Source organism: Poecilia reticulata, linkage group LG13, assembly GCF_000633615.1.
Source record: "Poecilia reticulata strain Guanapo linkage group LG13, Guppy_female_1.0+MT, whole genome shotgun sequence".
Classification (NCBI taxonomy): Eukaryota; Metazoa; Chordata; class Actinopteri; order Cyprinodontiformes; family Poeciliidae; genus Poecilia; species Poecilia reticulata.
In genome coordinates this window covers 3,338,062-3,350,443 of record NC_024343.1, presented here as the reverse complement: position 1 = coordinate 3,350,443, position 12,382 = coordinate 3,338,062, and the positions used below count along the sequence as shown (strand labels likewise).

The window sequence follows — 12,382 nt, the reverse complement described above, 5'->3', positions numbered from 1 at the left end:
GGTTTTTTTCCCCGTTATTCTTAGAAAGAGCTGCAAAATGCAAAATGATGCTCAGAGAATTCATATTCCAAAACATGTTGTGGTTTTAATAATAAAGGGTAACGATTTTAAATGCGTAGCGACACAAGAATATGTCTCATATGCAAAGTGTTGGTGTGTGCTTGAATGTTGCATTTAAGGTGCTGTGCATTTAAAGCGTTTATAAATCGTATCTGGACATTTAGATCTTAAACCCACACCTTTTAGAACTCTTACTCAATAATCAGTATGCTTGCTGAAACTTGACAATATCACAAGGTAATGTTTTAATAACATCATGAAGCACCATTTTCAATTTATGCAGTCAGATGAAATATTTGTCTGCTCTGCCTTGAGGTCTTGGTTTTCATTGTAGAAGCGTTTCTCTCTCTCTCTCTTTTTCTCTTTTCTCAAACTAGGCATTTCCCAAGCCAATCTCATGTATAAGGTCAGGATTCCAATCAATGCATTTTTGAATCAGTGCTGGAGTCCCTGACTGAACTCAACACCCACTGCTTGTTGTTGATTTACTGTATGTGATTTCAGCCACAGAAAAGTTGGGCTTTTATTGCGCTCAACAGATCCCTGTTGCCTCGTGCGTTGATGCAATCGACTGAGCTTTCTTAAGATACATTTTAGCAAGATGCATTATAAACTGAATTTGACTGACACCTGTATTTAGGGCTGAAACGATTAATCGGATTAATCGTAATGAGTTGATTATTTAAATAATAGTGACCGTTTAATTGTTAACTGGAGAATATACTCAAAAAAGGAGGATATTCTTTTTGGAGTATATTCTCAAAAAATATACTCTGCTCAAAACTGGCTTCTGGTCAGTTTTGAGCAGAAGCCAAAACTGTCCAAATCTATACATTTTGATTTAAGATAAMAAAAGAAAACATTTTTCTATAAATATGTTCTTCCCAGAACTCATCAACCGGCATAGTGTGAACTTCACTTAGTTCGAATTCTGTAAAAAACAATAAAAATCTTATTAGTAACTGAATAGATTAATATATGGTTGTTATTTATTACAGAATTTGAACTAATTTAAAGGTATTTTATACCTGCAGATGCATCCGTTCCTGCAAATGATCAACAATACACTAAAGAAATTCTTTGTTATTGTATTTTAGGCAGAATGCAAATGTTTAAACAACAGAATGTTTATTTTCTTATTTATGAAAGTAACTGTTTATATACAGATAAAGATTAATGAACAGATGAAAAAATAGCATTCCTTTAGTGGATTGTTGATCATTTGTAGCAATTGCATCGTTCATGTATTTTTGGTAAGCACAAAGAGGCTTAMGTACTTAATTACAGAAAAAACATTTGCAGTATGTGTCCATTTGTTTTCGTCTGATTACTCAATTAAGCATCTAAAAAATAAAATAGAGAGAATAATTGATTACTAAAATAACCATTAGTTATTTTAGAGAATATAAATACCGTAAAAAGATACGGTAGCATCCAGATTATGTTTGGTGGTTTTGTTTGTCGTTTTGTTTCGTTATATTTTAAACCTAACAAATTTTGCTAGCTTGACATCAATTGCTGACTCTGATCAGCAGTGGAGACAAAAAAAAAACATGTTACCACCTAATTTAAACAAGTCTTCCCATTTATCATGATAGAATTAAATAGATGAATCGGATATGTTTGTCTGTAAAGTGCGTTGAAAATTAACATGTTCCCCCTACAATGATGTTAGCAGTGAAAAAAAGTCTGTATTTACATCTGCAATACCTTTATTTTTGTCACGTAACCTGGCAACTCTGTGTGCTTTACTCACACAGCCGTCAGTTTGAGGACGAGCAGCTGAAACGACAGACATTAGGTTTTATGACATTCAGAGCAAAGCTCCAAGTTCAAGACGCAGGAGAAGGAGTAGGAGTTTTTGTTTGTTTGTTTGTTTGTTTTTTGCTCATGCTGAGCTGGAAAGGCAAGAAATATTTCGGGAGCTAGCGAGCGAACAAGCTAGCATATCATCAAAATACATTCTGCTTTATTTAAAAACTGCAGCTGTGTGCATGAAGTCAGATGTAGGTAAAATATAATTGAACAAAATATTTATCACTGTGAAGATAAAAAGATACGGTAGCATCCAGATTATGTCTGGTGGTTATGTTTGTCGTTTTGTTTCGCTATATTTTAAAGCTAACAAATTTTGCTGGCTTGACATCAATTGCTGACTCTGATCAGCAGTGGAGACAAAAAAATGTTACCACCTAATTTAAACAATCTTGTACTTCTCCCAGCACTACAAGTCTTCCCATTTATCATGATTCTCTTCTACTTTGCTCTTGCTAGAGCAATCAAACAGCTCCAAACTTTCCTTTCAGCTTGTTCCTACAGCTTCATTCTACATGTGACAGCAATCAGGTAGCACCAAGCGGGTCAGCCTGAATCTTTTTCATCTTTTCCTCTGCAGCTGTCTGAAGCAAACAACTGTAACTTAGGGATGTCATTAAAAAAAACAACAACACACACACACACACACACACTCAAGGCACACATTTATGCTCTGCGACAATAAATGACAGTTTTTCTTATTCAGATACACCGCTCAGTAGTCAGAGGCTGAAAGCCTCGGAGATGAAAGGAAACATGCTCCAATCATTATTTTCAGAGGTTACCAAGACAAAATAGGAATATCAGAGATTATAGCAAAACACGAGCAGACACAAAAAGCGATGGAGTCTTTAAATAGTACTTTATGCGGGCTTTGCTGATTTCTCTTATTTTTATTGACGTTTTCATGTGATATCGTGTCTGCTGAAAGACCTTTAAAAAAAAAATGACAATAAAATGTGCTGATCCGTTTTTACTGAACGGAGCGATGCCGGACAGAAACATTCGATCCACCCCGAATGCATTACATGAAAGTCAAGGTACCCTTTGCACAGTTCAGACCTATGCCCTGAAACTACCAGACTCTTCATTGTCAAGCCCACAAAATAATTTATAATGTACCCGAGATGCCTGCCGGTGTCTCAGCTGTGCAAAAACCAGCATCATCTTGTTGTAAAGCAACATCATTTCCTACAAAGGTGCATGAATAAAAATGTGAGTTTTCTGCCGACAACACGCGAGATATTTCATTTTTATTGATGAGAACGAGGAAAGAATCTATATGGGCCACATCAAATGTGTCACATCAGTAAAAAAATAGCTCAATTTATGACTGCGCCATTTAGTGTACCATTGTACTGCTCCTTCTGTTTCCACTGCTTTTGAAATTTATGATGCTGCAAAAGTTGAGAAGTGGAAAGTGTTTTCTTCCTCTCGAGACCTTCGCATTATTTACCTGGGTTTCCAGTGCAGCGAGTGCACCTCCGCTTTTGTTCCTGTCACGTTGTTACAAACCCTAGAAAGCAAATTCGGAAAGCGTAGCTCTGGTTTAATTGCTTCGGTGCTTTGGTGGCGTACCCTTTGATCTTTTTGACTGGTGTAATAGTGCCATTTCTTAAACTTTTTTTTTCTTAAACATCTTGAGCACTTAAATAACTTTACTCACCCAGGGAGGAACATCTATCTCACTCCTGCTTCCTATTACTCACTTAATTGGCACTTATTTTCTCTTTTCTTTGCTTGCTCTAGTCCTCACACAAGGTCCAATATCCACAGAATTAACAACTTTTTTTTAAGGCACTGACACCTACTTATTCTAAGTCTTTCATGGTTTGTATCGCATTATACTCAGATCCTTCGTTGTTTATCTCCAACTAAAGCGGGAGCAGTGACAGGAAAGAGTCTTAAAAGTAAAACATCCTTTAGAAACAACAACCACAGGTCTCATGAAACCAAATCAAACTACCTTTTCTGATGTTTACTTGTGTAGTAAGATTTGTTTTGGAGTTAGTGGACTTCATTTAAGAGGGAAATACATGAGACGCAAGAATAGAACCTAGTGCAACAGTGCTGAGGACTACATATAACATATGTCTGATTTCCTGTATCTTAGTCTTTATAGGCCTAATTGTACATAGTGTTCTTATAAACTACAAAGCAGATGTGTCAGTTTAACGCTGATCTGCACATTCACCGTGTAAAAACAATCCTAAACGTTTTGGTACACACGTTGAGGTTTAGGCATATGGGCTGAGCTGGTTATCGGGGCCGACCGCTAGCGGACAGTCGGCTGCTCAGCATGGACTTGTGTCTCGCTGGATGGATAGGGAAAATGTGAGATAGCCATTTAAAAGTTGTTTTGCATTCTCAGAGCAATATTTGGAGGAACATTCATGCAGCAGCCTGCTCTGTTCTAGAGATAAGCCAGATGGGCAAAAGCAGTAAAGTTGCTTCCAACCTCTATCTGCGAGAGCGTGTCGGCTTTGGAAATGTTAGCAGGTGGTCGGAAGACTAATGCAAGTTGGCAGAAAATACACAGCAACTCTGCCGTTACTGTTACCTATGCTGTTGATGCTAATTGCCTGTAAATTTTGGTATAGATGGCTTACAAAATGCCCTTGACTACATTTTTACATTCCATTTATTAAATTTCTACATCATTGAGGTGCTTGGTGCAACTCTTAATCTGTATTATGTGGCACATGGTCTTCTAAGCCTTTTTTTCAGATGCAGTATWCAGCTTCTATGCACCACAAATTGGGAACAAACTTCCAGAAACGTGCAAAACAGCCGAAACACTGAAATCCTTTAAATTAAGATTAAAACCCCACCTGTTCAAATTGCCTTTGGATCGTAATTAATGGAACATTGACCAACATATGTGATGTGCACTGATGTTTTTGATGATGCCACAAATGTAATCTTTGCTCTTTAATTGGTAACTGTGTGATGTTTTTGAGCGTTTTTGTGTTTTATGAAGTAAAGCACTTTGAACCACCTTGTTGCTGAAATGTCCTATACAAATAAACTTCATTGATTTATTAAATTTTTTTATATTATTTTAACTGGTAATTTATCTGGAACCATGCACWGAAAACACTGAGCTCAAAGAGCAAAGATGTACTGCACCAGATTACAGCTTAATGAATGTTAAGCAAGTCATTTTGTGTCTGGCCACAGCAGCTTCTTAGACCATTGCATCAGGTTTTACAGACTTTAGTGTTTAAAACAGCAGCTGTTTTTTTTAACTGCAGCTACCTTCTTGTAAAGTCTATGTTGCATTTTACCCCTGTCCTTTCAGCAGCATAGTTTAAATTTAGCAGCTCTGCAGTGGAAAAAAAGTGTGACCAAAGGTAGGGCAGCCCAATATATCATCCTCGCAACATCAGTGTGTGCAATATTAATGTCGTTACGGACTGTCAGGAGTAATAATTGTTGCCTGATATATTTTTAAGAGTTCTGAAGTTGTATTTTTCATGATGACGCAATATTTAGCAAGTAGGATCAGCAAAAGCTTAAACTGTGCACATGAAATTGCCAAAAATGCCCATATAGCATATATACTGCTCAAACTGCTCAAAAAAATAAAGGGTACACTTTAACATTTAAGTGAACACTGAAGTGTTCCCTTTATTTTTTTGAGCAGTATATATATATATACATGACAGATTAAAAGGAAAAGGTATATATAGCACCTAATAATGTCATGGCAACATTTGCATATATTTTCACCATAAAAAGATTTATAAAAGATATATAAAAATGCAAATATGGGCAGAAAATACATAGACATAAAAACTGACTGGTCCAAATGCTGTTTATTAAATGAGCTTATACACATTAGCTTTAGCAGGTATTTTAATTCAGGTAAGAGGATAGAATTGGTAAAAATAAATAGATTAAAGTATTACTTAACTAAAATATTACATTTAATTTATCTTTCCAAGCTGGCAAGGGTGGAACAAGCCATGTCAATTAAAGTATAGACATCACCTGCAAGTGCACAAAGTTATTCAGAACACACACTGTTCCAAGAATGGCAAGCATTATCACGTCGTCTCTGTAGCAGCCCCGGGTCAGGTAGTTAGCTTGTCAGCGCGTTAGACCTCATGCCGCTGGTGTAGTCAGAATGACAAATGGCCTAATTGTTCAGCTGAAGTTGCCCTCTTGATTGTGTTACCTGATAGTGTTGATTTTTTTGAATTAAAAGGTGAGTTCTCCTCCTTGCAGCAGTTACCGCAGCCCCACCCCCCACTTCTCCTCCCCACAGGACAGTGGGAGTTTACAAAGCAATAACTACTGCTGCATGGGTGTTTAAGCGTGAGACCATAAATGTGGTTTAAGAATATAGTGATAGATCACTTCTTCTGTGCATCTTTATGCATGCATCTCGATCCACCTGGTGTGGTGGCTGGGTGATGTTGTAATCTGGGTGATGCTGTAATCTGCCTTCAGAGTCAAACCCCCCATGTCAACAGAAGATTTACTCCAGGGATACGGAGAAGGACTCCAGAGGTGATCTAGTCATTTCTATTCTTGCAAATATGTATCCAAGTGATATTTCTTTGTATTTTTAATAGTAACACACAAAACTATTCATATACACATTCATATACACATTTAAAATACTTTCTCAATGCTTGATGCTCAATGCTTGATCAATGGATTAAAAATTTTTATCACAATTAATCACTATGCTTAACTTTGTCAGCCTGGAATATAAATATGCACAGAGTTTCGGTTCCTGCAGGAATGGTGCCCAGGGAAAGCTCATCCTTCTTCCCCACTCCAACCAATTAAAATGCAAGTTATTGTTAGATTTTCTTTTTGTTTTTTGTAGCAGAAAGCAGGTAGTTTTGTCTCCCAGTACTCCACAGCAATTAAGGGGAAACTTACTCCACTATGCATAAATGCAAGTAGCTGGAAACTTGTTCTTGGGTGCTCCTCCTCTTTCTGATGCCACCCTGGGCAACTGCCCATATGGGCCGTATCGAAAACCGCCACTGTTTAGAAAAATGTTTTATTGACTCAAACCAAAACAAGTCTGAAATTTATCAGGGGTTTTCTTTCATAATCAGGAAAGTTTAAAGGAAGTCATTTTATTTGAAACATTATATAAAAATGTGAAAGTTGCTCATCCTTCATCGTGCTCAACTCGTGCGACAAGGCGACAATCGCTTACCCTGCGTTCGACATGCACGAGCACCATAATTCGTTCATGTAAAATTTCGAGCTCGTAGTCGTGCACACGCGGGCTAACAAGGAGACACATGAAGGTTCGACTTTTAATGCTGCCGTCGCCATCAGGAAAACATTTTCGGCTTTCAAAGTTGTTCGCCGCTCCCCGTGTGTTGAGCCCAAAACGTTCTGCTGTGAACTTTGTAACCCTCCATGATAGAGAGGCTTTTAGGTCAAAATAGATAGTTTTATTAATCTGCATTATGTAAGTTAAATTTTCCAGGTTAATCACATGTGTTAACATTGTCAGCCCTATTTTTTGTAACCTAATTTACACATCCCATTTATTAGATTCCTACGTTACTGAACCGTTTGGTGCGACTCCTCTTAATCTTTCTTTCACGTGGTATATGGTCCTCTAAACACATGCATAATATTTGTTTATTTTATATTAATTGTATGACGAAGCAATATCTAATGGCAACAACATGCCAAACAGAGATTTCTACCTACCATTTACAGACCCAAAGCCAAGGGAATCATAAAAGTCATCTTTACTGAAAATAATGCACCCTGTGAAAATGTCAAGCTTTTGACATGACTCACTGCTGCAAAAGGGAGAAAAAAAAGCTATTTATATATTGCACATACAACAAAAGCTCTTCTATATGTTGCATTATAAAGTCTTTCATGCTGCGGCATACAGATCAATAGCCTGTGTTTCAGTTATTCTTTCATTCCTGCTGTGGCTGATAACCTTCTCCCAGTCCCACTTTCATAATGAGAACACATGACACCAGCACCGAAGCAGGAGCTGTAACACAATACAGCAGAATGACAAAGCAGAGGGACCCCATTTATCGCACCTCGTAGCTCGCATAAAGTAAGACTCAGAAAGTAAAAATTGTACAAGTTAAAAAATATACATTTATATATCCACATCTGCTTCCATACATGCCTTTGCAAGGGTTTCTGTGTATTTATTCCGCACAGGTAAGATTTTTTCATTATTTTATTTTTTCTGCCTGGCTTAGCAGTGCTGAAGATGGAAGTGTCGGCAATAATGCACAATGATGATAATGACCATCCTGTCTGATTTCATTAGGCGAACACATGACAGCGAGCGCTTTGAGCTTCTGCTGTAACATCCTGCAACACCCTGACAAGCCACAGACGTGATTATCACCGCTTACTGCATCACACAGCTGGTTGAAAGAGGTGGGGGGGGAAAAAACAAAAAAAAACACATAAATACATAAGAGTCCCACTGCACACGTCGCTAATTCAAATTACCAATCCAATAAGGCTCAAGGGTATCCACCCTCCTTTGAGGGAAACTCATTAACCTTTGTTTTTTAGCAGTATTTTTCTTTTAATAGTCATTTATGTCAAAATCTCTATGATGCTGTGTAATTTGATTAGGCTAAGTCAATTTCAAAAAAAATTATGATTTTACAAGACAATTCAACATAACAAATGTTTCCTTTACAGCCATGTTGCATGTATTTGTAATTGCCAAAACATAAAGTGTTGAAGACTGATATCGATCACCCAGGATTGCGTCACATTGGTATAGATGCTGCATATACAGCAGATGCAGCTGAAGTGTGTGTTCTTTTTATTTTTTTATTTTTTTTCTTCACAGCACTGCATTCTGCAGAAACACTCACTCCCTGTCCCAATATAACTACACAGCTGCCTGGTACCTACATAATCCCCAGGGGGAGGTCTTGGAAGGCATTGTGCGAATAAAGCAGAGCTAGATGAGGGAAGCTCTCTTGACTTCAGAGCAAGATATTGACATCTAACCTCAACTCTTAACAGATTTACAGTCTTATTCTTGTTTCTTTCTTGACGCTGGCATTTGAGTTCCCCCCCTCAGAATAAAGAAATAATTCCAGAGTGCAGCGCCGGCCTCTTTGGCATCACGCTCTAAAATTAGGATACTCAGCCTGTACCGTTACCAGCTTCCCTCAAATACAGGCCTGAAATTACGACAGCTAAATAAATGTCTGCTGCACACATAATCAACGTTGCTCACTCCCTGCATTAATAATATCACCATCGTGAAGAAGATTAAGAGATAATTTTATGACCGTCTTGCCTGCAGCCCTGACCCTGTCAAGGACTCCACTGGAAACCTGGAGGTGCTTTCAGTGGTTACTGAAGCTGCAGTATGTAGTTTTTATAGACATTATGTTGTTTACATATTTGTTAAAACTGTCAGCATGTCGTGACAGTATAACATGAGACAGATAACCTGTGGGGAAAAAAAATATATAGCAAGCTCCTCTGCTATCTGCAGCTTGGTCAGAAACAACCAATCAGAGCCAGGAGAAGGGTCTTAGCACTATCAATCCTGCTCGTGTACGCGCTGCTCGCACCCTCCGATTGCTCTCTGTTAGGCTACAAATAGTTCCTAGTTAGCTTAGCAATCGATGACAGCAAGTAAACAGTTTACCTGTGACATTTAGTTGTTTATGCACCAACAGAACATTAAGGAGCGAGTACATGAGAATGATTGACAGCAGTAAGACCTTCCTCCTGGCTCTGATTGGTTGTTTTTGGGACCACAGAAAGGTGGCAGAGGAGCTCATTTTTTCACAGATTATCTGTCTCAGGTTATATTATCACAACACAATGAGTTTTAAATATGTATAAAAATAAAAAAAACATTGTTTATAAATGTTACATACTGCAGATTTAAGGGAATTGGGATGATTAGGTTTAACTGGGAACCAGGTAAATTAAAGCAAACTATCATAGTTTGCTCAAATCCGAAATATAAACATTTTGTTTTGTCACAGGCACAGAACCATGAGAATAAGCAATAAGACTAGAAATGAATTACAGTGGCCTAAGGATATCATCAAAACCTACTTTACTTTATGTATTTCACAAATATGAATGTGTCGCTTCAATGATTTTGTGCTCTGGACTCAAAAACGTGGCTTTTTATGTGATGATGGAAGACCGCAGAGCCGATAAGAGCATGGAGGAATTCAACTCCAGTCCTCAAGAGCCGGTGTCCTGAAACCTTCCCATGTGTCCCCGGTCCAACACACCTGAATCAAATGGCTGAATTGCCTCCTCAGTATGCAGTCCAGTTCTCCACAGCCCTGCTAATGACCTGATTATTTGACTCGGGTGTGTTGAAGCAGAGACTCATCTAAAAGTTGCAGAACACCAACGCTTTCAACTGAATTCCCCTGATGTAGGGGGTGTGGTAGTAATTGCATAAAAAATGGTTGTTTTAGTCAAAATTATGTCATTGGGTATTTTGCACAACGACATTAAAATCCCTGCTGGAGGCCGACGTTAGTTATTATTAATTACAGGGTTAGTTCTATGTATTCCAATTAATTGCGCTTAATTCCTCTGTAAAGTTAAAATACTATCCAGTGAATAATTTGGTAATTCTAACATGTTACCAGCAGATCCTTTAAAGCTGCTGTAAGTAACTTAAAAATGTTTTTTTTACATATTTATTAGAGCCTGCAGATAAGTTTTGTGGAAAAAAAAAACTGAGCCCCTTGTGGTCCTAACTACCACTTTCAAACTTACACAGCTCCCGGTGAGAAACAACCAGAGCCAGGAGGCTCATGCTCATGTGCTAGTAGGGGAGAAGCAAATTACCATTACAGGGAAACCGTTTGTCCACAGTCACCGGTGGCTATGCTAATTAGCATGAGCATTCATGGGAGGCTATGCTGTGGAGAACGTGTTAGATCACATCAGACAGCAAGCATTTGAGCAGCACATATGTTACAGTGATTGACAGCCAGTGCTAAGACCCTCCTACTGGCTCTGATTGGTTCTTTCTAACCAAGCCATGTATTTCTGCAGATGGCAATAGGACCACAGGGAGGATGCTCAATTTTTTTCACAGTTTACCTGTCTTATACTGTCACAAAATAGTAGTAGTTTAATAATTTAAAGAAATATGTTTAAAAAAATAATCTAAAAAACACATTTTATAAAAGTTATTAACTGTAGCATTAAGTCTGATGCATGGATCAGACTTTATGCAGCACTTAGAAAAGATACTTGGTGTAACTGAGATCAGAAGATCTACCATTTTTGCCTCATGGCAGAGCAGTGTTTAATTAGAGTGTACGTATCAGAGTAACATCCCCACGGGTGAAAGGACCAAAGGTTTCCCACTCAAACGTTGCCCAGAGTGTCAAATTGCCTCCACCAGCTTGATCTTGTCTCTTACCGCATCCTGGTTCCATATGATTCACAAATGTAAGAAAATGCAAATAGCCATCCAAGTAACAGAGTAAAAAAAAAAGATATTCATCAGATCAGGTCTTCCATTGCTTGGTGGTCCAGTTCTGATGATCAAGAGACTTTCCACAGTGGACAGGCCTCAGCAGACCACCCAGACAGATCACCCCCCTTAGCGACCAACTTTTGGAAACCAGCATCACATTATTCAGCAAATCTGCATTACATTAGCTCATCAGTTGGATCAAACATCATGGACCAGCCTTTGCTCCTTATGCACATCAAGAACCATGTCAATGGTTCACCACTGTCCTATCCTTTAACCTCTTTACCAGTCTCAGTAGATCAGGTACACCACCATGTAATGTTCTGGAGATCCTCTGACCCAGTCGACTAGCCGTCACATTTTGATCTTTGTCAAACTCTATCAAATCCAATTTTTTGTTTTAAGGGTAAAATGCTCCATAATGAAGAAATATGCCGTTCACCTGTCAGTGATCATAATGTTATGTCTTACTGGAGTATGCTGTTGCTTTAGCTCTTCATCAAATCTTCTAGGCAGATTTCTCCAAATGTGTTGTACCACTAACTCACACCAACGATACACACACATACACACATCAAGCTGGAGCCTATTACACAGATCATCTGGCTGTACGCCACTCACCAGTTAGCTCTAACAAGTTTTACTCATCATTATCATGATCATCAGCCAGGCTCCATGGATCCACGGTGCAACCCGTCCACTCTCTGACCAATAGGAGGGAAATTGTGCTTCTTGCTCTTGCATTGGATTTCAGCTCATGCTGCTGCTAAGTTCTATATAAATAAATATAAAAAGTCTTCTGCGTCTTGCAGATGCAGACACACCCGGACCATTTCCACCATCCATATGCGCCTCTGTCTGTGGAAATTTAGCTCATTTGTCACTGTTTAAGCATCTGGGTTGCACAGGTAAGAAGAGCAATATGATGGGGCTGCATCATGCACAAACTGATCATGATTAGATAGATAGATAGATAGATAGATAGATAGATAGATAGATAGATAGATAGATAGATAGATAGATAGATAGATAGATAGATAGATAGATAGATAG

The 12,382-nt window shown here is 38.3% G+C and overlaps 1 protein-coding gene across 6 annotated transcripts in view; it reads right to left on the bottom strand.

Moving 5' to 3' along the window:
- lrfn1 (leucine rich repeat and fibronectin type III domain containing 1) overlaps positions 1-12,382 on the bottom strand; it is a 191,275-nt gene that overhangs the window by 177,338 nt on the left and 1,555 nt on the right. The window lies entirely within an intron of this gene.